This window comes from Spermophilus citellus (genome assembly GCF_964194105.1).
Source record: "Spermophilus citellus genome assembly, chromosome: 6".
Classification (NCBI taxonomy): Eukaryota; Metazoa; Chordata; class Mammalia; order Rodentia; family Sciuridae; genus Spermophilus; species Spermophilus citellus.
Genome location: NC_138187.1, coordinates 31,296,383 through 31,322,611, shown reverse-complemented (window position 1 = coordinate 31,322,611; position 26,229 = coordinate 31,296,383). Strand labels below are relative to the sequence as shown.

The 26,229-nt window shown below is 37.1% G+C and overlaps 2 pseudogenes across 2 annotated transcripts in view; both read right to left on the bottom strand.

The window, feature by feature from the left end:
- LOC308651214 (cytochrome P450 3A9-like) overlaps positions 1–26,229 on the bottom strand; it is a 596,726-nt pseudogene that overhangs the window by 558,370 nt on the left and 12,127 nt on the right. The window lies entirely within an intron of this gene.
- LOC308652246 (holocytochrome c-type synthase-like) lies at positions 2,691–25,820 on the bottom strand (annotated as a pseudogene). The gene is made up of 4 exons: positions 25,683–25,820; positions 24,524–24,750; positions 23,263–23,425; positions 2,691–3,378 (listed from the first exon to the last, which is right to left on the bottom strand). The product of its transcript is annotated as a holocytochrome c-type synthase-like (transcript).

Below are 26,229 nucleotides of genomic sequence, written 5' to 3'. Positions count from 1 at the left end.
TTTATTAATTTTTTTCAGATAATGGGTTTTGGTTTTGTTTATACCCTCTTCTATTCCTAATCCAATCACTTATTTTTAATATATTTTATTTCTTTTTTTGGGGGGGAGAGGTGTGTACCAGGGATTGAACTCAGGGGCACTTGACTGCTGAGCCACATCTCCAGCCCTATTTTGTATTTTATTTAGAGGCAGGGTCTCACTGAGTTGCTTAGTGCCTCACTTTTGCCAAGGCTGACTTTGAACTCTCCATCCTCCTGTCTCAGCCTCTGAAGGCACTGGGATTACAGGTATGTGCTACTGGGCCTGGCAATATATTTTATTTCTTAAAAAGGCATTTTGTGTTGTAAATTAACCTCTAACTTTAGTTGTTTCTTATGTAGTGCATTCATTGCTGTTTAGTGCTAAGTATAATTTCTAGTATGATATCTTCTTTAACAATTGAAGTTTCCAAACATGTTTCCTGACCTTTTATGGTTGATTTGAAGCTAAACTTACTCTTGTCATAAAATGTTTCTAAATGTTAACAATTCTTTAAAACTTATTGTTTTCCTTCATTATTTAATTCATGACCAATAGTTTAAGATATTTTATGGTTCTTGAAAAGAATTTATATTTTCTATCAGAGCAGACATAGTCTTTTATATAAAACTATTAGATCAAGCTTATTAATTTTATGTTTTATAATAGAAAAAATGACTGGAACCCATTACTTGTAGGCAAGGATATATTCTATAGTATTGCAGAAGAGAACAATAGGTAACTTAAGCAACTGATTGATAAACACTCAAGCTTCCTTGGGCTGCCAGTGGATAACCCTGAGGCATGTTCTACTCACTCTCCCAGTGTTCCACAGTGGTAGCTGGCTTGATAACACATCTCTAACTGACTTTCTTCCCTTCCTTTTATCATGTCTCCACTTCCCTGCTAGTGTTTCTTGGGATCACCTTTCAAATAAACTATCTGCCCTTGCATTGTTTTCCCAACTTGTGCTTTTGGGAAAACCAACCCAAGATGTCTAACTTTCCTTTGGTTAATAAGGTCGTATGTATCATTTCCCACTTTTCATTATAATTTTTATATATTTTCCCCTCTTCTTTTGTGAGAAGTACATAGTTCACTTTTTAAAAAATCAACCTGGAAATTTTTGTCTCTTAAAAGTTTAATCCAGAGGTTAACCAATTACTCCCATAGGCCAAATCTGGCCTGAAACCAGATTTTTATATGGCCTGCAAGCAAAGAATGGTTTTTACATTTTTAAAGGGTTGCAAAAACTGTATGTGATTTAAAATGCCTAAAATATTTATAATCAACTTTTACAGAAAAGTTGGTCCTTTGCCAGCTCCTAGTTTAATCCACACATATTTATTATGATTGCTGACATACTGTATATATTGCTAACAGTTACAATTTTAATACTGTTTCCCTTGCACTTTTCTCCTTTGCTATTTTCTGTTGGGTTGAAAAAAGTTTTTGATCTTTTTCTTCTCCTTGCCTTATCAACTAGGAAGCAATAGATGCCATTATTTTTGTTGTTATTGTATTTTTTGTGGGTTTTTTTTTTAGGATAAATTAAATGATTTAATATTATTAACACTTAAAAACACAGTCACTTGTAACATGCTGATATAATTAGAACAACCAGTTTGGGGGTTACTGATACAAGAATTTCAACAACCATCTTAGAGCCTCCTTAAAACATAAAAATTGAGACAATGAATTGATGCAAGCATACTACATCTCAGAAAAATACTCTTATTGTAAATATTAATACTCAGCAAAATATAATCACTGATATTGTGTCTTGAGCCAGGTTTTTAAATTTGGGTTAGGCCAGTGGGGGTGGGGGGAGTTCCCAATGGAAGAAGGACAATGAGGAGAACTGTTTTGGGGGAGCAGAGTTATATATCAGAACAACAGAAAAATATTTTTAAAATGAAAATATATGTTTCAAAGCATATGCATCAGAATCCCATGGTAAGTTGAAACTTTTTTAACAAGTTCCCAGTATGAAAAATGCATATTAATGAGAATTTAGAGAGCCAAGACACATCTTAGTCTTGCTGAGTGCAAGGGTATGGCTTTGCATTTTGTTCAGTGTCACTACTAAATTGTAGGGACTTTAGAAATGATGATCTATTTTTAAAAAGATATTGCTTATTTAAAATAAACTATTTTAGTTAAATGATTTGACCAGGTAACAGCTCACAGGCATCACACTGACTTTCAGGTTTTACCTCTCAAATTTCCTGAGAAATCAGTAAGAAAAATGAAGCTTTCCTCACCTCAGTTTTCTAGATGAATACACAGGCAATATTGCAGTTAAAGGACAAACTGAGGAATTCCTCTTACTTAAACCAAATGGGAAGAAAACTTAAAACAATCTGCTATAAACTGCAAGACAAAATGCACCTTAAAACTGAACAGAGCATGGCTCCTTGACTAAGTAAAGGACGAAGCGTGATTATCCACTTGAAGTTCCCATAACATCATGAGTGCAATTCAGTTTTGGGAAAATGGTTTAATGTATCTCTCAGAAACAAAATAGTTTATATTTTGCATAATAAACAAAACAGTGCTTATGATGCCCAGTGAACCTTCATTCTGTCCTATACTTCTGAAAGCAAATCCAAGGTGGGGTGGCCATCCAGGACAGTGAACGGGTAGTCCTTAATGACTTTGCCCCCCTGGTACTACTCAATACCATATGTAACTTGTATGCCAAAAACGTTGATGATCCAATCATGTCTGTCGAAAGGCAACTCATACTCCACCCAGGAACGAATTCTTGCCTTTGGTGAATAGTCTTTTGCTTTCCCTTCAAATCAGATAACAATGGACCACAAGGATACTTCAAAATCTCTCTCCACGCCTGTGCATTGTTCTGACTGTGAATTCTGATGGTATTACACATATTTTTCTGATTAGTATCCTCATCCTTCCACTTCCACCCTTTCCTAAACTTTTCATTCCAGAGCATCAGTTAGGAAGGATAAACCCGTGTTTTCTCTAAATCTGCTCGTGGAGTGGATGACTCCTCTCTGGCGGTAGACAATGCAAAGGGCTGATCTGGAGCCGGTGTTTGGTTAGGTGGTGGCATCAGATTTGAAGGATTCATGTTCTCCTTATTCTTAGCAGCAGAGCTGGCAATGGGACACACTGTACGTACTCATATGCAGGATCTTGGAGGGCAGGCAGAGTATGTTTTGCTCTCAGAGCCTGGACCAGAGGGTTCTGTACTCTTCCTAGAGCCTTTCATTTCCCTTCATGTATCAGCCATCCTGAATTTGAGGATGCTGTCTGAAGATCTGAATTATTTGAGATATGAACAGGAACAATAGGAGTAGAGGGTGACAAACCCAAGATAGAAATCAATTTTGCCTCAAAAAAATTTTAAATTTCCAGCTGATTCCTCCCCATTGGCTAATTCAGGCTGCTGGCCCCGCTCCTAAGCCTCTAACCCAAGCCAGTGGACAGAGACCTGTGGCGGTCCTGCCTTCCTCTCACTGCATCACCGCTGTCTCCTAGATGTTATTTTTTTTTTTTTTTGCGATCACAATTAAATCTTAACATAAATTCCTACCTATAAATTTTTAAGCAAAATTTAAAATTGTTCAGCATTTTAACCTCTTCCTGTTAAGCATTTCAAATTGTTATTTAGAGTTATAGTTTTTATCAATTTGATCATTCAGATTAAAGGTAGTATTACACCAAAAATTATATAACAGTAGTTGATAGACTTTTATTTCTATTGATATCTATGTTCACTGTAATCTTAGATTCCATACTTTCTCTCTAGCTTCCTCCTATTTTAAAATAATTCTCCAGTGAGAACCTGTGATTGGCTAATCATTTAAGTCTGTGTAATTATGAAAATGTCTTTGTTTTGTAGTTTTGATGGGTATCGAATTTTAAATTGAAGTTAATTTCTCTGAGTTCTTGAGCACATTACTGTCCTCTTCCATCTATTGAAATAATGACAAGTCTGAGGACAATCTATTGAGGGCCCCTTTGCATAGAATCTTTATTTTGTCTCTGATAGATTTTAAGATTTTTCTGCTTGTTCCTTATATTCAGTTTCGCTATGCTATAAACTTAGTCATTCTGCATTTTACTACTGTAATTTTAATATGAGGATTCATACCATCTTACAATTCTGGAAAATCTCAACTGCAATATATTTAAACAGTGCTCCCCCATTCCCTTTTTAAATCTCTTATTCAGCATGTAATATAGAACTTCTATTAATTTATGTCAAAATACTTACTATGCACACAAGATTATGACAATAATGTCCTTCCAATTCCAAATGAGTAACTAAGATAAAATACAAATAGGAAAGCATTTATTCTTTCCTTAAAGCAAAATGTTAATTTAGGTATATACTGAATCACATTATTTTAAACCAGGAGCAATCAGACTATAAGTTAGATTATTACAAAATCACATTTATCACACAGTAAGGCTAAAAATAAAATTACACATTGAATTTGATAAACTAAAAATCAGAAAAATTTCTGAGTCCTGAAACTTGTGACATTACTTAAGTATGATTTCAAAGTATTTATATGAATTCTCTAATTTTTGAATTCTGAAGTCATTAAAGAACTTATTGATACATACTCAGAGTAAAAAAACTTTTACACTCTGTACCTATATTTTTGTGTATGTTTATACATGTATGTATATACATGCATATATGTATAAATGAATGCATGTATATGCATGCATATATGTATCTGTGTATATATGTGTGTCTGTATGAGTATGTATATCCTACATAAAATGACACTCTCCAGAGAGCCCCTTAAGTTTTCTACATAATAATCATTATAGCAATTTTCTACATAACAATCATGTGGTATATTGTTTATTTTTTTTTGTATTCTTCCTCTAAAATGCCCTTCCATAAAGGTAGAGACTTTTGGGTCATTACTATATTGCTTGGAATATTTCCTAGTATATAGTTTCTTAAGTATTTGTTGAGTTAATGATGGAGTTCATATATATTTTAAGTCAAACCTTAGTTTGACTTAAAATAGAGAAAAATAGATATTTCCATGAAAATTATATAAGATAGGAGAGTCAGCAGTATATGGGGGCCCAGATGGACCACAGATATTGAGGAGCAGTATACATCTCAAACCAAGGCAAAACAAATTGGGCAATGGTACAAACAGAGGATGCAACCTGCTCTTGTTCTAGACACAGCTCAGGTTAATTGTGGAAAGATTCGAGAGTAAAGCTGGCCAAATGATTGGGGGCATACCAACTGGTTCAGGATTAAGCTTAGATGCTTAGATAAAGTATATGAAGCACCTGTAGGTGGTTGCTCGAATAGAAACATGATATGTAGGGTACATCCTTCAACAGGTGCCAATTCCATTCAGACTACTACTTAGCATGGCAGATAAGGTCTTTCATGCTCTGGTCTCCACCTGTCCTCCTCTTCCACCATCATTGTATTATTACTGTGTTATTGATCCATTTATGAAATAATCATATTTCTCTGAACTAAATCTTCATGATTCTCGCAGACTTTGGCCCATTCTTTTTCTTCTGCACAGAGTATTTTGTCCTGTCTCCTTACCTTCTCTTCCCTCTTAGGTCTCTTAATCATCTTCTACTTTTCCTTTAGAGCTTTGCTTAACCACAGGCACTACTTGCATGTGTTTGCTCCTCCCCAAGGTCAGGTATAGTGCCTTTCTGTTGTGTTTCCACAGCACATTCTTTTTTTTTAAATTGATTTTATTTTTTTTAAAATACATGACAGCGGAATGCATCACAATTCTTATTACACATATATACCACAATTTTTCATATCTTTGTTTGTATATAAAGTATGTTGACACCCAATTCGTGTCTTCATACACGTACTTTGGATAATGATGTCCATCACATTCCACCATCCTTGCTAATCCCCTGCCCCCTCCTTTCCTTCCTACCCCTCTTCCCAATCTAGAATTCGTCTATTTCTCCCAAGCTCCCCCTCCCTACCCCATTATGAGTAAGCCTCTTTATATCAGAGAAAGCATTTGGCTTTTGGTTTTGGGGGATTGGCTAACTTCACTTAGCATTATCTTCTCCAACGCCATCCATTTACCTGCAAATGCCATGATTTTATTCTCTTTTATTGCTGAGTAAAATTCCATTGTGTATATACACCACATGTTTTTATCCATTCATCCACTGAAGGGCATCTAGGTTGGCTCCACAGTTTAGCTATTGTGAATTGTGCTGTTATAAACATTGATGTGGCTGTGTCCCTGTCGTATGCTGTTTTAAGTCCTTTGGATGTAGTCTGAGGAGAGGGATAGCTGGGTCAAATGGTGGTTCCATTCCCAAATTTCCAAGAAATCTCCATACTGCTTTCCATATTGGCTACACCAATTTGCAGTCCCACCAGCAATGTATGAATGTACCTTTTCCCTCACATCCTCGCCAACACTTATTGTTGTTTGTCTTCATAATAGCTGCCATTCTAACTGGAGTGAGATGATATTTTGATTTGTGTTTCATTGATTGCTAGAGATGTTGAATATTTTCATATATTTGTTGATTGATTGTATATCCTTTTCTGAGAAGTGTCTGTTGAGGTCCTTGGCCCATTTGTTGATTTGGTTATTTGTTTTTTGGTACTTAGTTTTTTGAATTCTTTATATACTTTAGAGATTAGTGTTCTATCTGATGTGTGAGGGGTAAAAATTTGCTCCCAGGATGTAGGCTCTCTGTTCACCTCACAGATTGTTTCTTTTGCTGAGAAGAAACTTTTTAGTTTGATTCCATCCCATTTATTGATTCTTGGTTTTAATTCTTTCATTATAGGAGTCTTATTAAGGAAGTTGGAGCCTAATCCCACATGATGAAGATTAGGGCTTACTTTTTCTTCTATTAGACACAGAGTCTCTGGTTTAATTCCTAGGTCATTGATCCATTTTGAGTTAAGTTTTGTGCATGGTGAGAGATAGGGATTTAATTTCATTTTTTTACATATATATTTCCAGTTTTTCCAGTACTATTTGTTGAAGATGCTGTCTTCTCTCCAGTACATGTTTTTGGCAACTTTGTCTAATATAAGATAATTGAATTTTGTGGGTTAGTCTCTGTGTCCCCTATTCTGTACCATTGGTCTACCAGTATGTTTTGGTGCTTGTACCATGCTGTTTTTGTTACTAGTGCTCTGTAGTATGGTTTAAGGTCTGGTATAGTGATGCCACCTGCTTCACTCTTCCTGCTAAGGATTGCTTTAGCTATTTAGGGTCTCTTATTTTTTCCAGATGAATTTCATGCTACAGCACATACTTACTACATAAGTGCATTTACCATATATTCCTGAAGTTGCCAACTTTTGTGGCTATCTCCCCAGCCAGGCAGTATTATCCTCTGGGGTTTGTTCAAAGATGAGTTCCAGCACCTAGTACAACAACTGACACACTGAAGACACTTGGTAAACACTTACTGAATAAGCGATGAGTAAAATTAGTGACTGAATGAATGTGGCAGGTCCAAGAAGACAGTCGGAACACAGCAGCCTAAGAGGCATGATGATGCAATTGGTTAAGTCTCAATAGTAACAAAGAAGGGGGTGTGTTTGGTTCCGCAGGTATCAGAACCTTAGAGATGAGTGGAAGACCTCAGTATCACTTTGTGGTTGTGTTAAGAAATGGTAAGTCAAAGACAGGTTAAAACCATCAAGTGGCCAGAGTTGTCATTAGAAATTCCAGCTTTACCTTTCTGGTCCTTTCACCAGTCCCTGAAAATGGCAGTGCCTTATTTTCAGTGACACCAAGCATCAAATTCCCTCCTTGTCTTTCTCCTTTCTACAACACCATCTCTATAGACATCTTATTTGTGGAATTTAAGGCACTGATTGGTATAGAAGGAGTCATGGATTATTTGAACTTCAGAATGTTCTCAGAGACTCTGGTGTTTTGACCCATAAAAGGCTACCTGCTCCTCTACTGACTGGTCTGATGGGTGTGGGTTTCATTCATTGCTAAGTGGAGAATCAAGGACCCTCCCAGGAGGACATAAGGTTAGCCTGGGAGACACACTGAGGTGTTAAAGAGGTAACTGTTTGCTATAATTTCAGTGATTGAATCTGATCTTTAATGATACACAAATTATATATATTTTTCCACCAGCCAGAATCCATTATTATTCTTTTGAGCCAGCTGTTCCCAGGGCTTTGTTCCCTATAATAGAAGGGATGCCTTGAGATTATACCTTGTCAATCCTACATCTACAGAAATCTATACTGATACTAATAAAGGGACTCAATTCTCCTACAAAAACCCCTCTGTGACAAAAGTATGTTTGGGTATTGCCTAATGCACTCATAATAAATATATACAGCCGTAAAACACAGCACGGTCCTGGTAGCCTGTTATTTGAAGTAATTGTAGATTGCAAGTGGACATTTTAAAGAGAAGCTTACAAGTTAGTTGTACTTTCTGGTAGTAATTACCTCCCACAAACATGACTCACTTAAGCAGCTTAAATGCAAGAGTTGGGTGTCCCAAAATCAACGGTCTTATAAATAAATCTCTGAATCATGAACTGAAGGCATAAATGTTTAAATATTTCTCCCTGATCTCAAAAACAGCTTCAGAGTTGAGATTTTTTAAAAAATGCATTAAAATATCAAGGTAAAAAATAAAATCAAAAAGCAAGAAAGACCATGGGAGTCTCTGTATACTGTGATGAGGCTCTCTTCACTTTGGAAGTCAACATCCTTTCCATAAGACTCACACTCCAGCAAGCAGAGTGTACGTGCATTTTCTTCAACTCAGATGGGGAGAGCTGCTATTTGTTTAAATGAAGCCCGTTTGTTTTTCTTTTGAAATTGTACTCACAGGGCAGACTTTTATGGTAATGTAGCAACATGAATGTTTTGGATGGGACTTCCTAGGAGTCTCACGGGTAAGAGAACATATAACTGAAGAATTGTGGCTGTGTCAACTAGGAATGCTGAAGAGAGAACAATCCATGCCAGAAGGAGACGTTCATTTTTTTGGAATGCTTACTCAAAGACTTTGTGTATCCCAGTGAGATTTGGTCTTCCAATTGGTGAAACTTATTGTTAAGAAAAATATGAAAAAAGTACACTCTGAAATTATTAACAGAAATTTAGATGCTGACATCATCCACCCACTTGGTTCATTTTTTTTTTTTTGAGCAAGAAGTCCTAAAGTTTTATTTGTGGTTCATCATGAAGGAGCTAAGTTAGATGACTATTCTTTTCTTGATATATCCATATATTTTAAACTATAGTATCAATTACCTGCTTGGATCTGAGGGTAAAACTGAGAGAATTCTATCATCCGTGTTTAAAATCTGAAATCACACGTCCACCTACCTCTGATTTTTCTGCCTGTTCAAAATAGCCATGTGGTAGCCAACTTATCACTGGATTCTACAGAATGTTCAGGGTCAAAAGAAAACTGCTTTTACAGGAAGACTTTTTCAGTATTTTTTTCTGAATCTGTGTCTATTTTGTTCCCAGTTATTTTCATATGCCCAGCTGCTGCTGTTGCATTCTCATCTCTTGGAAGAATCCAGAAAAATCAGGGTTCCTCTGTGGCCAAGTAGAGAAATGCCTGCCAAGAATGCTGAACTCCTGATGAAGGTCACTAAATACTATAAAACAGACTGAGTACAGCAAATAATATTGTTGGTGCACACAAATGAATAGCGAATTGCAATGGCAATTCATAGAGAAATTTGATATCATATAACAATAGGAGCATATCTAGGTAGAAGATCAGAGTAAGATACCTCCAAAGGTATGGCACCTCCAAAGGGCACATAGCAACTCTGTTAGTTAGACAAGGACCAACCTGAAGCTCAGTGTGTCCCAGAATAATCTTCATGACAAATAACTGGAACCTTGGGTTACACATATTAGAACCCCTGTGTACAGCTCAGCATCACAGGCCAGAAACTTGGTTCCCAATAAAAGCCCTTTGAGCAGGAAAGGAAAACTAAGCCCATAGAGACCATCCTCTTCAGTGCAAAATGACCATTTATAACTAACTTTCGGACTCAGAGCATGTCAAAATATGGGGCAAATTAGTTTTCTATGTTTCACTGGAGTTGCTTAAAGCAGTGCCTATAAATTTTAGGGAGTGGGGAGGAAAATGGTGTAGTTCGGAAGAGTCCATTCTCAATCTATTTTTTGAATAAGAACTCTAAGGAAGGAATTCTAAGGGATATTAATAAGCATCAAGAAGAATAGAAGCTGCCTTGAGGCTGATCAGAAGGGACTTTTGGTTTAAATCAGCCAAAGGAGGGTGACTAACCCTCTAATCCCCAAGTGTCTTTGCCGAGGAATGAATGAGCTCTCTCCTTTAAAGACAGTAGCAAATCTTTTGTCTTAAAAAATGGTATCAAATCATCTGCATTTTCCCTTTAACTGGGTTAAGCTACCTCACAAAGACTAGTGGTAACATTGGGAGATGGTATTTCTTCATTAAGTTGATGGTTCTTGCCCTCCCTTCTTCATAATACACATTTTTTTTCTAATTTATTCCGAAGGGAAGCAAACCAAAGAGAATGTAAACAGCATGTTTTTAGGAGTAAATGGGACAACTCCCTCTGCACATGTTATCACTATGTTCCACAATGTAAAACTGCATAATGTAAAGATGTGAACTTATTCCAAGCAGGTGAGAGGCTCTCAGTTTCACCTGTCTGGCTCCAGTTCCAGCTCTGCAGACTGTCCTGCACTGGCTCTGCCTGGAATCTGTCTAGAGCTCTGCCTGATACCCAGGAATGACACACCATGGGAAAGACACATTAGGCACTGAGTCATGTGGAGTGGCCCCCCAGTGGGATGAAACTTTACCCCATGAAGGCCAGTGGGTAAAATCCCTCCACTTCCACCATCGGGATTGACTCCTTATGATGCTGTTCATACACATTCTCAGAGAACAGTCTTGTAGAACAGATGTATAAGCTGCATAAAGCATAAAGCAGCAGCCAACTAGGTAATACCTGCCTAGACTGGCTGTCTCTGCTTCCCTGCTGTGTGTGATCTTGCCTCTGACTGTGCCCACTGCTTCGGGTGTATACCCTGATGAGCTTAAATCTTTTGTCTTGCCTCTGCTTTCTGGAGAAGCCAGGCTAAGACACATTTTCACAAGAATAATTTACACTCTACTTCACCTGAGAGAATAGCCTTCTTCTCCAAACAGTGTTTAATTTTATTATCACAAGAAGGTTGGATAATGTGGGTCCTTGTGATTTCATCAATGGTTACAAATGTATCACTCTGGTGGGAGATGTTGATAATGGGGGAGGCTGTGCATAGGTGAGGGTAGGAGGATGCGGAAAATCTCTGCACCTCTCCATTTTTCTGTGAAACTGAAACTTCTCTAAAAATAAAGTTTTTTTAAAACAAAAAGGAATACTGACAAATGACTAGGTAAAATATTAAGGCATTGAATCAGTCAGCTTTTTGTCACTGTGACCAAAATACCTGACACAAACAACTTGGAGGAGGAAAGATAGTTCAGGCTCATGGCCTGAGGTTTCAGTCCAGGGTCAGCTGGCTCCATTGCTTTGGGCCTGAGATGTGGCAGAAGAGCATGGCAGAAGGTGTGATGGAATGGTGGAGGAAAGCTGCTCAGCTTACGGGAGCCAAGAATCAGCAGGCAGGTAGGGGCCATAGGAAGGTAGAGTCCCCAAGGCCACACCACCGGTGGTCCACATCCTCCAGCCATGCCCCATTCATCTACAGCTTCCATCACCTCCCAGTTGTCCATCCAAGTATCAATGGATTAATCCACTGATGTGGTCAAAGCCTTCATGATCCAATTACTCACAAAAGTCCCACCTAGGAACATTGCTGCACTGGGGACCAATCTTAACACATGAGCTTCTGGGAGGACATTCCAGGTCCAAACCACAGCAAACATTATAAAACTCTAGTGATTAAATCAGTCAGTGCCTACTGTGTTAGGCCCTACACTATGCAATGTGGTGAATAATCACCAGTCTTCAAAATGGCCCTGTTTTGTAGATATCATTTGCATGGTCATATTATAATTAAAAACAAACAAATCTAAGGACTATAAACCCCCCCAAATTTGCCCAACTTGATATGCTGCAGAGATAGGAGCTGAATTTTTTAATGATAGAAAAGATATATAGTACTATTTAGTAAAAAATAAGGATATAAATTATAATATGATCCATATATGATAAAAAATTTAAAATAATAAAGAAATTAGAAAACAAATGAATTTAATTCTTAATAGTTTCCATCTAGAGCCTAAAGACAAATGTTTTATTTTTAGTTTTCAATAATTTTTGAATTGTGGGCACAATATTCACTAACCATTTACAATGCTATATATTCACTAACCATTTCGCTCTTACTCTGGCACACAAGAAGACTAAAATTACAAGTGTCTCTTGAAATGTGATAATTTGACCCATTCTGCCCATTGAAATATGAGTACAGTAGTCTTCACTTAAAACCAATTTCTGTAGTTTGGGGTGGAAGTAGACTCCCACCAACTTAGACACACTCACTTAGGGATTGTTATAGAGGAACTAGATACACGTCTATCTGATTTAAGCAACTGCATTTTGCATCTCTGTTATAACAGCAAAGTAATTAACATAACAAATATGTTATACATAAAGCAGGGGCTATGTTTTATTTGTTTATGTAAACCCACTATGACTTAGCCCAGTGGTTTATATTGAATAAGTTTTCAGTGGCTGTTTATTAAATCAATATTGAATAAGTGAATTCCATATATGTATAATGTTATTCTTGAGATAAATATTTTTTATTAATTTTTATTCTGTTTTAAAGACATATTGCCCAGGCTAGCCTTGAATTCCAGGGCTCAAATAATTCTTCTGCTTTAACCTCCCAACCATCTGGGTCTACAAATATACATGAGTGCGCCCAGCTCTGAGAGAAATATTTTAAAACTTAAAATCCCATATAATTTTTATTTTTTAAGTGGCATCAAATTAAATGTTTTACCAGTTTGATGTAGACACATTATAATGTGTCTAAAATTAAGTTGATAATATAAAAAGCACAAAAAAGAATGATTTTTAAAGGTGGTTTATAAAAACAAATACATAATGCTTTACTTATTTTTAGTTTTCTTATTATAGAATCATAAAATAATGCAATTAAAGATGAATTGTGGATGAACCATTTAAACAAATGGTATCCAAATGTATACTTCTTTCTTTCCAAGAAAAGTTATTAACTTCCAAATAAGCTAAAACACAGCTATAGAAATTAACTGGAAATATATGTTTCATGTAAGTTAACCAATAGAAATCATATTTAAAAGTACAGATTGACTCCCCACAGGGGAAAATATTGATTTCTTATTGACTATATCTAGTCAAGACAATTTATAAATCCATCCTGCATTGCTTTGAAAAATTAGTAGTGAGAAAAAAATAGAATTATTTTTTAAAATACACTGTATCATTTGTCACTGGAATTAACATAAAGAACTATTTCAAACTTTTTACAGCAGAGAGGTCAATACAATTTCATACTGTTTCACAAATATGGTTTTGAAAGGTTGTGTTGCTGCTCATGGCTGAACTACTACTTTAATGTCATTCTTTCTGATGTCAAAGCTTTGGAGGGAAAGACTTTTTAAAAACTACAAATAAATATAGTATACAGTCTAGATGTTGATATGTGAACTTTGACTTTTACTGCTGCTATAATTTTTATCTTAAATGTCCCCCAAAGGTCCATGTGTTGAAGGCTTGGTCCCCAAGTGATGCTCCAGGGAGGAACCTTTGAGATGTGGAATCTAGTAGGAGTCCCTTTGGTCACTGAGAGCATGACCTGGAAGGGGACTGTGGGACCCAGGTTTCTTCTTCTTCCTCTCACTTGGTTCCCAGCTCATGAGGTGAGTGATTTGCTCTGACATGTGCTCCTGCCATGGTGTGCTGCTTTGTCACAGGACTAAAGCAAAGTGCCAAAATAAGTCTTTTTCCTTTAGGTATTTTATTATGGTGATGGAGATCTGACTAACACGAGGACTTGCACTATGAGGAAGCATCTTGGTCTTGTTTATGCAGGGGAGATAAGCAATTGCCAGTCTACCCACTGGGAACTCCTAAAAAAAAGAGTTATTTCTTAAGGTCAAACTAATCATCTGAAGTTATACTTGTATGTTCTCACCCCTAATTGACTTATTTTTAACGCTAAAATATAATTTTTTATCTTAGCAAATCAATTTATTTTTCCCATGGGCGTTGTTTAAATATATTAATTGATTAGCATCCTTTTAGTTTAATAAACTGTAAATGTTATGCCTGCATTGCACTTACATCAATATCTTCAACTACTCACCATTTAGGATAATGAAAAATCACTTATGGCCATTTACATAACTGGCATGTAAATCTAAAGTAGCTATCCATCACTACAGGATTACATGGAATTATTAAAATGGCATTTCATTGTACTTAAAATTGTTGTCCTAGTGTGAATTTTAAGTAGAGTAAGTTAAATACATTTCCCAAATAATTTCTTCAAAAAAGACTTAGCATGACTGTTATCTGAAGCAGAATTTCAACAAATAACAATTATTTGCTCTACAATAAAAACTAGAATGACTGTTTGACATTTAAAAATTGAAAATGGAAAGTTCTTTTTATCCCCCCTGCCTACCTTAGGGATTGCATTTTTCTTCATATTTTATTTTTCTGTGAGGAATTCAGCCAGTTTTCCTGACCTGGGGTCACAGGGACTTGGAAAACTATTGTGTAATGTAATAAATCACAGTGAAAAGGAATTGCTGGAGGGTCTTCCTCTATTTGCCTTTGATTCTACTTGCCTCTTGGATGAGGAAGAGCAAGAGGAGTCACAGTTGGAAGGGATGAGAATGGAGACATGCCAGAAAGGGAGCAATAAGGTCAAGGTGAAAACATCCATCCCCCATGTCTTCCAAGGCAGTGCTGCTCTTGAACTGGCTGCGAGGGACAGATTGTCCTGGGGGGGAGAACACGCCACCTGGAACTGACAAAAGAGATTAAGAGCAATGATGGGTGGCTGCTGGCTCTCAGGATGTCGCCTGTATATCTTTGTAGAACAAGATGCTTTCTTGGATACACCAGATTAATTCCAGGCCCAAGGAGCAAAAGAGTCCTAGAACAGAGTAATAAGATGTGAAGAGTGAAAGCAACTATGGTTGTTACTGCCCTGATGTTTGGAAGCTCAGATAGTTCACATGCCATGCCTGGCTATCATAAAGCCAGGAGCTAAGCTAGGAATCCAAGTCCCATGACCCCAAGTCCACATCCGTGTGAGACACAGTGTTCCTAATCAGGTTCCAATTGCAGCGTGGTCTTGCTCTACATTCATGCAAGCGCAACAGGGCCCCAGTGGGGAGGTGAATTCTTTGCTTCCTGGCTCAGGCCATCTGAGAAAGCTTGTTCTGGAAAAACAAGAAAAAAATGGAAAAAAATGGGCATTTCTGTATATCAGCGAAAAACTTCTGAAACAAAATGAGGAAAAACACTACATTCACAATATCCTCAAAAAAAAATAAAATACTTGGGAATCAACCTAACAAAAGAGGTGAAAGATTTATACAATGAAAACTACAGATCCCTAAAGAGAGAAGTAGAAGAAGATCTTAGAAGATGGAAAAATATACCCTGTTCATGGATACGCAGAACTAACATTATCAAAATGGCGATATTACCAAAAGTTCTCTATAGGTTTAATGCAATGCCCATCAAAATCCCAATGGCATTTCTTGTAGAAATAGATAAAGCAATCATGACATTCATATGGAAAAATAAAAGATCCAGAATAGCAAAAGCAATTCTAAGCAGGAAGTGTGAATCAGGCGGTATAGCGATACCAGATTTCAAACTATATTACAGAGCAATAGTGACAAAAACAGCATGGTACTGGTACCAAAACAGGCGGGTGGAACAATGGTATAGAATAGAGGACACAGAGACTAATCCACAAAGTTACAACTATCTTATATTTGATAAAGGGGCTAAAAGTATGCAATGGAGGAAGGATAGCATCTTCAACAAATGGTGTTGGGAAAACTGGAAATCTATATGCAACAAAATGAAACTGAATCCCCTCCTCTCGCCATGCACAAAAGTTAACTCAAAATGGATCAAGGAGCTTGATATCAAATCAGAGACTCTGCGTCTGATAGAAGAAAATGTTGGCTCTGATCTACATATTGTGGGGTCGGGCTCCAAATTCCTTAATAGGATATCCATAGCACAAGAGTTAATAACAAGAATCAACAAATGGGACTTACTTAAACTAAAAAGTTTTTCCTCAGCAAGAGAAACAATAAGAGAGGTAAATAGGGAGCCTACATCATGGGAAAAAATTTTTACTCCTCACACTTCAGATAGAGCCCTAATATCCAGAGTATACAAAGAACTCAAAAAATTAGACAATAAGATAACAAATCACCCAATCAACAAATGGGCCAAGGACCTGAACAGACACTTCTCAGAGGAGGATATGCAATCAATCAACAAGTACATGAAAAAATGCTCACCATCTCTAGCAGTCAGAGAAATGCAAATCAAAACCACCCTAAGATACCATCTCACTCCAGTAAGATTGGCAGCCACTATGAAGTCAAACAATAACAAGTGCTGGCGAGGATATGGAGAAAAGGGTACACTGGTACATTGCTGGTGGGACTGCAAATTGGTGCGGCTAATTTGGAAAGCAGTATGGAGATTCCTGGGAAAGCTGGGAATGGAACCACCATTTGACCCAGCTCTTGCCCTTCTCGGACTATTCCCTGAAGACCTTAAAAGTGCATGCTACAGGGATACTGCCACATCGATGTTCATAGCAGCACAATTCACAATAGCTAGACTGTGGAACCAACCCAGATGCCCTTCAATAGATGAATGGATTTAAAAAAATGTGGCATTCATACACCATGGAGTATTACGCAGCATTAAAAAATGACAAAATCATGGAATTTGCAGGGAAATGGATGGCACTAGAGCAGATTATGCTTAGTGAAGCTAGCCAATCCCTAAAAAACAAATACCAAATGTCTTCTTTGATATAATGCGAGCAACTATGAACAGAGCAGGGAGGAAGAGCAGGAAGAAAAGATTAACATTAAACAGAGTCATGAGATGGGAGGGAAAGGGAGAGAAAAGGGAAATTGCATGGAAATGAAGGAGACCCTCATTGCTATACAAAATTACATATAAGAGGTTGTGAGGGGAATGGGAAAATAAACAAGGAGAGAAATGAATTACAGTAGATGGGGTAGAGAGAGAAGATGTGAGGGAAGGGGAGGGGGGATAGTAGGGGATAGGAAAGGTAGCAGAATACAACAGTTACTAATAGGGCATTATGTAAAATTGTGGATGTGTAACCGACGTGATTCTGCAATCTACATTTGGGGTAAAAATTGGGAGTTCATAACACACTTCAATCTAATGTATGAAATATGATATGTCAAGAGCTTTGTAATGTTGTGAACAACCAATAAAAAAATTTTGAAAGTTAAAAAAAAATTTAAAAATATGGCCATACTACTAAAACTGTTATACAGATTTAGTGCCAATCCCTATTAAAAATTTCAATACCAAAAAAAAAGAAATAAATATACTAAGAGAAAGTGAAACAGTTAAAAGTTATTGTAGCCAGGTGCCACTCTTGCCTGTAATCCCAGCAGTGGGGGAGGCTGACACAGGAGGATGGCAAGATCACAAGTTCAAAGTAAAGCACTAAACAATTCAGTGAGACCCTGTCTCTAAATAAAACACAAAATAGGGCTGGAGATGTGGTTGGTTCAGTGGTTGAGTCCCCCTGAGTTCAATACCTGGCACGTGCACACACACACAAAAAAAATTGTTGTATCTGAGATACTGTTACTAATACTGGATTTAATCTCTCAGATTTAATTTCTTCTTTGTTTCTCTACAGATGAAAATAGTGTGTCTGTCTGTCTTTTAAACCTGTTGCAGACACACTTGCTGAAATATTAAAACATTAGTAAAACTTTTCTTTAAAAACAAAGAACAAGCCAAGCACAGTGGTGCACCCTGTAATCCCAGCTGAGGCAAGAGTATCAAAGCTGAGGCAGGAGGCTGAGGCAGGAGGATAAAATCTAGCCTCAGCAATAGCAAGGTGCTAAGCAACTCAGTGAAACCCTGTCTCTAAGTAAAATACAAAACAGGGGTGGGAATGGGGCTCAGTGGTTGAGCACCCCTGAGTTCAATCCCTGGTACCCCCTGCAAAAAAAAAAGAAGAATTAGAAATGAGGCTAGAAGCAAGGAAGTTTTATATTCCAAGTCAATGATTTTATATTCAATCTATTAAGCAAATTGGAATCAATAAAACTATTAAAACAGACATATGCTTGTTTATAGCAGCAATAATTTTGACCAAAGCAGCAATTTTAAGATTAAGGTAAAACTGTCAATAGAATGTGAGAAAGATTGAAGATGAGACAAAACAAAACCTTGTGTTAATGCCATCCATTAGGAGGCCATTTCACCCAAGCAAAAGAACAAAACTTGGGTACTGGTTGCAAAAGCAAGACAGGGAGAAAAGAAATGAAGCCTTACCCTAAGATTTGAGCCCAAGTTTCTCTAGGAAACTGAAGAAAGTATGAGCCAGGGACAATTTTAGAAAATTTAGGGACTAATGGGAACAGATTGAACTCAGTCTCAACCCAGCTCTTAGGACTTAGAACTTCACCATCTTTGACAGTTTCTTCTCCTCAACAAATGACAGTACATATTCTACTACCTTTAAAAAAATATTTTTGAGCATTCACTCTTTTGTTTTTTTTTTTATCTGGTACATAATAATTATATAGACTAAGGGTCTCATTGTGGCATATTTGTACCTCATATAACATAATTTGATCAATTTCACCCCCCAGGACTTTCCCCCTCTCCCCCATGAAATTCCTTTTTTCCTTTATTCTCTCTAGCTTCCACCTATGAGAGAAATTATACAACCCTTGACTTTCTGAGTCTGACTTTTTTTGATTAACATGATGTTTTCCAGTTCCATTCATTTTTTTGTAAATGACATAATTCCATTCTTTATAACAGAATCAAAATCCATTGTGAATATTTCCCACATTTCTTTATCTATTTATCTGTTGACAAAATACCTAGACTGGATCCATAACCTGGCAATTAAAAATTGTGCTGCTATAAAAAAAAGATTTGGTCTTTTGATGTTATCCCATAATTATATGATGTTCTGTTTATGCTTTCTTAACATCTTCACTGTGTGCTGAACTTAATTTAAAGATTGTATATTTTGTCTTTATTTTCTGACATTTTTCTTCCAAGTGATCTAATCTGCTCTTTATGCTTTCTGTTGGGTTTTTGTTTGTTTGTTGATTGTTTCCTTGATTTCTGATTTTATTTTCAGAATCTTTCTTTAATGAAGTACTCTTTTGCTACCTGTATTTGCCCCCTTATCCCTTTGTTGGTGTGATCAATGGTTGCCTGTGTTTTCTCAATTAGGTCATTCTTTACTTTGTAGGTCATTTTAATTATATATATTCTTAATTCCTTCTCTGACATTTCATCAACTGCACTTTCCATGGATTCTATTATTGTAGTATCTTGGTGTGTTTTTTTCATGTTGTCTATGTGTCTTCCTTTCTTGCAGTGCAAATCTGACTTATTACAGTTTCTACCCTATAATATTATAGTGACCCTGAAGATTACTTGTACCTCACATTGGTTTTGGACTTCTAGCCCCCAGTAAATGTCCCATGATAAATGCTACTGCAAATAAATGTGGTGGTGGCAATAGTGGAGATAACTCAAGATAGCTGTGAAGTTGTGTCAAAATGGATGCAACTACTTTCAGAGATGGGGCTAAAAAAGTGGGCCTTACAGTGGCTTTGGGCTGCCTATTCTGAGATGCAGCTGCCTCCAACCCCTACCTATTGTCCCAAGGTGGAGGCTATTGCATGGGGAGGGCTATGGAGAGGCTTCCAGGGGCCCAAGATGGAGGTGGGATAGGCCTGGGTACACCTGGGACACCTTCCTCCCTTTTTGAATGTGTTCTTGCATTTTGCACAAAAAGATGTTAAAGGTTCAGTTTGGACTTTCCCAATTTTTAACCTGGAATCAGTCTTTTATCTAACTAGCCCTGCTTCCTATAGTGAAATATGGTATTTTTATTCAAGGATCTCATCACCAAGACTGATCCACGGGTCCTTGCTATTAAAATGTCACTGTTACCCAGTCCCATTTGTGCAGACAAGTATGAATTTAAATTTCTGCATTCAAACACTCAAACAAACACACACTCACACACACACACACACACACACACACACTTGTTTCTCTATTTTTCTATCAGGAAAAGCATGAATTCACAGTGATACATTCCATTTCAGTCCTCCTTCACAGGTCTAATTCCAGTTTTCTTTCCTGAACCAGAGAGTCGCTTCACCAATATTTCCTATGAAAACTGGATCTCATTGTCCTTGATGTATTTAGTTTTTTAAACAATCTCTCTTTATACAGCTAAATTCCATTCATCCTATTCTAAAACCACATGCCCTCCTTAGCTCACCGGGGTGTTTTTTACCCTATTTTGTCAACGAGTGTTTATGACAGGCTACCTCTGTCTGTGGAGCCCATCTCAGGTTGCTTGGGCTCCCATACTCAGGCTGTCCCTTCTGAGGACACCTTCCCAATTGTATCTCATATCTGACTTGAAGCCACCATTATTCCCTCCTCCACTACGAAGTGTGCCCTCACATTGCTGGACCGCATCTAATGGCATTAGGAGTGAATTATTCAGGAAGGGAAAGGGAAGTAAAGGGAAGGAAGATATGGGACAGGAATAAAATGAAAAAATCCTGTGTAGCTTTTGATACCAGTTGAATCTGAGGAGCACTGCTGTAAAAATGATTGACTATCAACCATTTTCTAATTCAATGCTTATTGTGCTTGTTATCACGTTGGGAATTGAAGATGGACTACAAATATGTTTCTTGCTTTCCAGAATCAATAAGGGAGATAGGATGGGAATATGAAATCTAAACTAGAGATGCAGTAATAACTACCTCAGTAGAGTGTTACAAATCATGTGCTTCAAAAATTGCAGAAGGACACTATGAATATAATTTTCCAGCAATGCAAAAATTCACAGTGGGTTAACTGTATCTATCTTACTATTTAATTTGAATTTCTGAAAAATCTCAATGTATTCAGTGATTATGAGGATCAAAAGATTGAGTTTTGACTTTCACTGATTCAGTACTATATATCCCCTTAAATGGGCATAGAGGCTTCAGATAAATTTCATAAGGATATTTTTATTGACTTTCTCATTATAAAACTTATCACAGCATATTTCAAAGAACGCATCATATATCAATATCACTACAAAAGCCACCACAACCACCCTTATTTTCATTAAAAATTGTTGACAAATTTGGTGATAATTGTTGATTCTCTGATCAGAGATCAGGAGGAGCTGCCAGTACTAACTGGCAGTGAGAGGAGAGAGACCATTAGACCCAGAAAGGGTGAGTGGCACTGAGATTGGCACATACTTTCCATCACAAATTAGATAATATTCCTCTGCACAGACCCTGAGCAATGTCAGCAAAGGTTCAGCATCTCTTATCATTCATCAATTGAGGAATATAGAGTCTACCTTCATTTTGAGTTTTCTTCACAAAATAAATTTTTGTTCTCTGATGTTCTGTGTCCCCGTCTCTAAGAAGAACCATTCAAAAATCCTTTGGGAAGTTTAGGCTCCACTAATTGTTCCATCTCTGCACAAAACCTTCAGAATAATGGGCTTTTCAGGTTGAAGAATTTCTAGATTGCCTAATTTCAGAGGAATCTGTAACATATAGCCAAGCACATGGAGAATGAAGCACAATGAATGAAACAACAGCAACCACAGCAGCAAAGTAGAGAAGATACATTAAGTACAGTCATGCTTTACAAACATGAAAACTACTTTTAGTATCATGTATCTTGAACTCCTCCTACTCCTTCTCTAACATGTGTCATGATGGGATAGTAAAATTATTCATTTATGTGAAAAATTATTTCATGAATATCTCTTATACGAGGCCTGAGACAAAATGAGATTGACTTATTCACTTTATTGATAAAATTGTAAATAAAGGACTGGAATTGTGGCTTAGTGGTAGAGCATTTCCCTAGCATTTGAGGCACTAGGTTCGATTATCAGCACCACATAAAAATACATAATGTCCATCAACTAAACAAAAAGTGATTTTAAGAAAATTGTAAATTAAAAAAAAGTTTCAAAAATTTAAAATAGATTCCTACACATTAAGGCAAACTTTTAGAGAACTGTATAAAGTTAATTTTGTGCCTGCTGAAACTTAACAAAGAACCCTGAGGAGGTTTTATACACTTCAATGTCATAAGCAGTCTTCAACTTCCAAAGGGTCTGTTCACTTCTTCCAGTTGAACTCAATCTGTAGAATAATGGAAGTGGTCTTAATTCCTTAAGACCATTATGCTTTGCTTTGCTCTTTGGGAATCTCCTCTTGGCTTCTAAGCCCAGTGGAAATGGGGGAACTTCTGAGCCCTTCAGTGTTTTGACTAAATCCTCATGCCATTTCCAGAATCACTCCACAGGGCTGGGGGGGATCTCCAACAGAGTACTATTTGCTCTCAGTAAGAAGCAAATTATTGTTTAGATTGAGAAGACCAGCCTGGAGAAGACAGAGCTTGCAGAAAGTATCTGCCTCATTCCTGGTGTGTCAGAGGACCCCTTTATATCAGCCAATTGGCCCTGAAACCATCTCTACCCTCCTCTCCCATGCAGATGGCCCACTGAGAAGGAAAAGTTGCATATTAAACCCACAAGTCCTGAAAGTGAACCACTATCAATAGGGAGGTTGTGTAAGTTCCAGTGAGGAGAGCTTCACTCAAACATCATAATCCTGTGGTAACCACACCTCATGACTGTGCACAGGGTCTCTCCAGGAGACTTAAAGCTGAATTTACACTGTGCTCAATTCACAGTCCACACATACACATGTCACACTAATCTGCATTGAGCCCATATGTTTTTTATACTTTGGTCTTCATAAAGCCATAGACTTAGAGCCCCCACAGTGAAGAACTCTAAAATCTCAAAGATGATGCAAAAGAGACTCATTGGACTATAGATCTAAGAATTAAATGATGAATGAGCATATTTTTTTCTGTAACTAGGTCCCTCTGTTTGGAAAAACATCTTCAAGTAAAACATTTATATGAAAATCTACTGACCTGTGTTTCCTTACAAGGTTGAAAGGAGAAGTTCTGCATTAATCTGACAAGAGCAAGTTTCATGTTCATGAGAGCAAACCTCATGCCAATGCAGTTTCGGGGGCCATTTCCAAAGGGCATGTACACATAAGGATCGATGCTGTCCTTGTTCTTCTTACTGAACCTGTTTCCACAATAGATGACAAGTCAACAAAACATTAAAACCACAACAGTTATTGTTTCACAATGTCCCTTAGACACTCCCAAGCAATGGTGGAAAGGATGCTTTTCTGGGCTGATTTTTATTGAAATCCAGCTGTGGTTTTGCTATGAGAATTGTTAAGCTATGGAATTTTTCCACCTACCCTCCTCCCTTAACCTATAGGATCTTTCAGTCATTTTGAGATGAGATTAATGCTGTTTAAAAGGAATCATGGTAAATTTGAGATAGTAAAGGAAACAACACAAACACAAAATATAAGACATATAAAACATAAACACATAAAATGAAATGAAATAGTGGTTATGTCAGTTTTGGCACACTATATAAAATTTGAAAACACACACACACACACATACACACACACACACACACACACACACACACACTTGCATACACACAAACACAGTCATGGTGCCATATCTGAGGAGGATTAGTTTCAGCATCAGGCCACAACAAAATCTTGGGTGATGATGTCTCTTATAAAAATAATGGGGAAATATTTGTATACCCTAAGCACATACTGAAATATATTTTAAATCATCTCTGGATTGCATACAATAACTAATAAAATGTACATACTCTATAAACACTTATTGTATTAGACAGTTTATAGGGAAATGACAAGAAAAATGTTTATATTTAGTTGAAATCATAGATGCAAAACCTGTACATACAGAGTGTCATCAAGTGATAATGGAGAATTTACCACTTATTGTTAAACATTTGTTCAAAATAAAAAAAATATGATACAATCTAGTTTTCCAAAAAAGTTTATATTTACACAGAAATATGTTTCTGAGAACATAATCACATTATTAACTTGTGATTATTTAAAGAATTTGAGATACTGGATGGATATAGCATCCTTTTTATTCCTTGTCACAAATTTATAGCATTTTGCAAGAAAATGTCATGTTTGTAACATGAAAACAGCTTAAAATAAAAAGACATACATGAAAATGATTGCACAGTTACCTGTATGTCACCTATGCTAATAGATACAATGATATGCTTGAATCAGCCCAGCCCAGTTTGTTCCTTTTCCCGGGGTCCCTGTACCTTTCAGGGCGGAACTCCTCAGGCTCTGGCCAATACTTTGGGTCTCGATGAAGAACAAAGATTGGTATCATGACCAGTGTCCCCTTACTAATAAATACTCCATTGATTTCAATATCTTTCTTACAGGTTCTGTCAATTCTGGCACCAACTGGGTACAACCTGAGAGTTTCATTTACTACCATGTCCAGGTACTCCATCTGCATCAGGGTATCATAGGTAACAGGTTCCTGAAGGGAAAAAATGAAATTTGGGGGAATTAAGGTTTGAAACTAACTTTAAACTCAGTCTATGCTGTATTATTAAAGTGTTAGAATATCCCAAATTATACTCAGAATGGTGAAGGAGAGTAGTGCTTACAATTGACTAAGCATTGTAATAACAATCATGCCCATTTGACAACCATGTCCATGGCCCATTGAGAAGTGCAGAGTAGTTATGTACATAAGAGACCTTTGGGACAATCCCAAATTCAGTGTGTAATATCCTCAGCAGCATCATGTACTACTTTTTCTCATGTGAGGAAAAGTGACTAATAGCACCAAAAAGAGAATATGACAATTACACTCAAGCAAAATATGTGAAAGTCACTGTCACCTTTCACTAGAAAACTCATGTATCTATTTCAAGTAAATATAACATAGAAAAAAAGAAATAACCATTCTACATCAGTTTTAGTTGAATAATCCTGCTTTGGAGATTTTATATATATATATATATATATATCATAGAGATAACACTACATCATGTAAAAATGTTGGGAGAAACTGGTAACTTCCACCCTAATACCACCAAAGAAGGCTAAGTTTGAATGGCGCCATGTCACACAATTTCAGTTCCAGAGAAAATTCTAAGGAGGACAAGAAGCCACTCTCAGCCCCACCCTCTCTTTCTGGACCAGTCTCCTGGTTGTTCTTCATGGCTTCATTGTAAGCTCTGAAGAAGAGGCTTTGTGTCCACTTCACTGCCAAACCAGGCATGCCAGCCAGAGACCAGGTGTATTCATATCCAATAGACTCTGTTTAGGCAGAGGTGTGAGATCAGCAGGCACAACATGTACCTAATGCCTGTGTGTCACTGGAGAGGACATAAGGTAGAAGTAAAGAGTTTGGCTCAGGAGACAGAAAATCTGACTCATGCCGTGACTTCTTCTCTCTAATACATGACTAGAGTGTGAAGATGTGTGGAGCAGAGCAGAGTTGGCCTGCCCACCAAGCCCAGGATCACTCAGCAGACAGCAGGGCAGGAGCTCATGCCACAGCTCATCAGAGACAATGATCTGGACACTTGAGTGACACATGCTTACACTTCCTAGGTATCATCATGGTAACTGGTAATGGGTACAACTGAAATTACACTCTTTTCAAAATTCCTTGTAGTTTTGGGAATAACATTTTCCCCAAAATACTGTTTTCTCCTTCATTTGTTTCTTCAGAGCCTTTCCAAATAGAGCTGATGAAAAGAATCACTGACTATATTTTGGATAAAGCCTCCTAGGAAGTGAGGAGGAGGTAGTCTTTTTATTTTTATTTTTTAAAGAGAGAGTGAGAGAGGAAGAGAGAGAGAGAGAGAGAGAGAGAGAGAGAGAGAGAGAGAGAGGAGAGAGAGAGAGTTTTTTTAATATTTATTTTTTTTTAGTTCTCGGCAGACACAACATCTTTGTTGGTATGTGGTGCTGAGGATCGAACCCGGGCCGCATGCATGCCAAG